The 2,796-nt window shown below is 37.1% G+C and overlaps 1 protein-coding gene across 8 annotated transcripts in view; it reads left to right on the top strand.

Annotated features, from left to right (window-relative positions):
* LOC106874804 (AMP deaminase 2) overlaps positions 1-2,796 on the top strand; it is a 206,183-nt gene that overhangs the window by 41,207 nt on the left and 162,180 nt on the right. The gene's annotated exons all lie outside the window — the stretch shown is intronic.

The following is a 2,796-nucleotide window of genomic DNA, read 5'->3' as shown; positions in this document are numbered from 1 at the left end:
GCATAGGAATTCATGGTGCTCCTCCATGGCTGCTGTTAAATGACTGAAACAAGTAGAAGAATATATATATATATATATATATGAATTCATAAATATGTATATATATTTACTTATAGCTGGAGAAGATAAATGTATGACACTTTCAAACACATTGTTAAGGAATATAGTAATGCAACCTGTTTTAATGTTTTTTTTTTCTTCCATTTGTGTTTGTTTTAACCACTTACTTTCCTAGTTCTTTTTTTAGTTTTATAGTCTGGTTTTAACCAACACAGCTAAAGCTATGCTGGAGCACTAAATTGTTCTACAATAAACATTTGTATTGTAGCTGGCTGACTGGCTAGATGCATGGATGCATGTACGAATGGCTGAACTGTTGTAAAACACTGAACTATAAACTTAGAAATTCCCCAGTTTTTGTAATAATCACTCACTCATGTCTCTGTTAATTCTTAATCTTTCAACATGATTCTAGTTCTGCGAAAAATGGCTGCAGAAAAAAAATGTTCTAGGGCTGGAATTTTTGAGAGGAGAGAATTGGGTGTAGTGTTTAGTGTGAAAAAGAGGAAATGCTGGTGGGGTTGGGGACACAATATTGGTAATAAATTGAGAAGAGACAAGTGAGTTAGGAATGCCTTACACCTTGCCTCAGGGCAACCAAAGCCTTGAGTGGATTTGGTAGATGATAACTTAAAGAAGCCAAGAAGTTCATTGTTTATATATATCCTCATTTAATGACCATTTTGCCATGCTGGCCTGATATATATATGTATGTGTGTATATATATATATATATATATATATATATATATATATATATATATATATATATATATTTGTGACTGTGTTTGTTCCCCACTCTACTGTTTGATAACCTGTGTTGGGTTGTTTGCATTCCTGTAACTTAGCAGTTTGGCATAAGAGACTGATAGAATGAGTACCAGGCTTTATTTGACTAAACTCTTCAAGGTGGTCCCCTCCCCCATCATGGCTGCAGTCCTGTGACTAAAACAAGTAAAAGATAAAAGGATGTTGAGAGCGTGTTAGTGACCTCAAGAAGAATTCTCTACTGAAATTGCAGTTGTCAGGAGGAAAGTATGTAATACTGGATCCAGAACACTAAGTGGGTTGGGGTTGGGTGACAAGAAAAGATGGGTGAATTTTGGTAGAGTAAGAGTGTGCAGAGATAGCTAGTTCAAAAGATCAGCAGCCCTTTTCAGGGAAAGAGAGAAGAAAAGGCATCTCTCGCATTTAGCTTGAAGTCGAAGACTGTTGGCTACTGAGTCTGAAGGCCGTCTTTTGGATATAGTCCAAGATGTAACATCCCATATATATGGTTCTTTATATATGTGTATATGTTTATCTGTGTGGATGTGTATGTATGTGTGTGTGTGTAAGTCATCAACTCCATTAGTACAATTTTTATAACATCAGCCCTTGTCATATTAATGAGAGTTAAACTGGTCTAAAAAACAGCACCTTTCCACGCATCTCAAATGTCACTTCACGAGGTATTAATTTATCAAATCCTCCTTTAGGCTGTTGCATTCCACGAGTACCTTCTTTCATAAATTCATAGCACTTCCATCTGAATATAAAACACCAGATTAGTGCAGATAGACTAAAGAGCACACATGTGCACCCACAAATACATTTGCATGTACACACACACACACACACACACACACACACACACACACACATTTGCATACTCACATATTTGCACACACACATTTGCACACATGCACACAGAAACATATTTGCACACACACACACACACATATTTGCACACACACACATTTGCACATGTACCCATCAACAAAAGTGGGGACTGTAGCATTCGACTTTCAGTCAGGCATGCTCCTGAGGGGCTTCATTCAGCCACATAAGCTACATTACTGAACCACAGACATAACTAGATTGGCCAAGGGAAGATAAGAGAGAAAGCTTGACCCCTAAAAACTACAGAATTCTATCATTTGTTGGTAACGTGGTTCCTTGATGGCCTCATTGGTGTTGACGTTGTAAAAGAGATAAAAGCACCCACTACACTCTCTAAAGTAATTTGTATTAGGAAGGGCATCCAGCCATAGAAATTATGCCAAAGCAGACATAGGAGCCCAGTGTAGTCCTTTGGTACATCAGATCCACTCAAATTATCTAACCCATGCCAGCATGGATTATGGATGTTAAATGATGATGCTGATGACGAACAAGTTTACCAGATTTATTGATTTAGCCACAAATACTTCCTGATTTACATTATTTACATTTGACGGATATTTGTCCTCATCTTGTTTGTTGTTAACACAGCGTTTCGAGTGATATACCCTCCAGCCTTCATCAGGTGTCTTGGGGAAATTTCATACCTGGGTTCTCATTCCTAAGGTATTTCTCGATGTTATTATTATTATTATTATTCAGGTAACTGCCAGGAATCGAACTCGGAATCTTGGGGTTAGTAGCCCGCACTCTTAACCACTACACCGTATATATCTATATATATAAAAATGAGAATGTGTCTCTGTCTGTCTGTCTGTCTGTCTGTCTGTCTGTCTGTGTGAATCCCTAAAACTCGAGAACTACGCAACCAATTTCATTCAAATTTTACAGATGCCTTACTTAGGGTTCCAGTTGTGTTTTAGTCAAAAAAAAAATTTTAACTTCTTGCAGAGTTCGAGCCCACAGCAACATAATATCTCCTCCACTATTTAAGTATTACGTGTCAAAAGTGAAACAAAAACACTCATGTCAAATACTTTCACTTTAAAAATGAAACTATTCTACTAACTGAAAC

This window comes from Octopus bimaculoides, chromosome 20 (assembly GCF_001194135.2).
Source record: "Octopus bimaculoides isolate UCB-OBI-ISO-001 chromosome 20, ASM119413v2, whole genome shotgun sequence".
Taxonomy (NCBI): Eukaryota; Metazoa; Mollusca; class Cephalopoda; order Octopoda; family Octopodidae; genus Octopus; species Octopus bimaculoides.
Note: the sequence above shows the minus strand (reverse complement) of the source record. Positions and strands in the feature narration are given on the sequence as shown.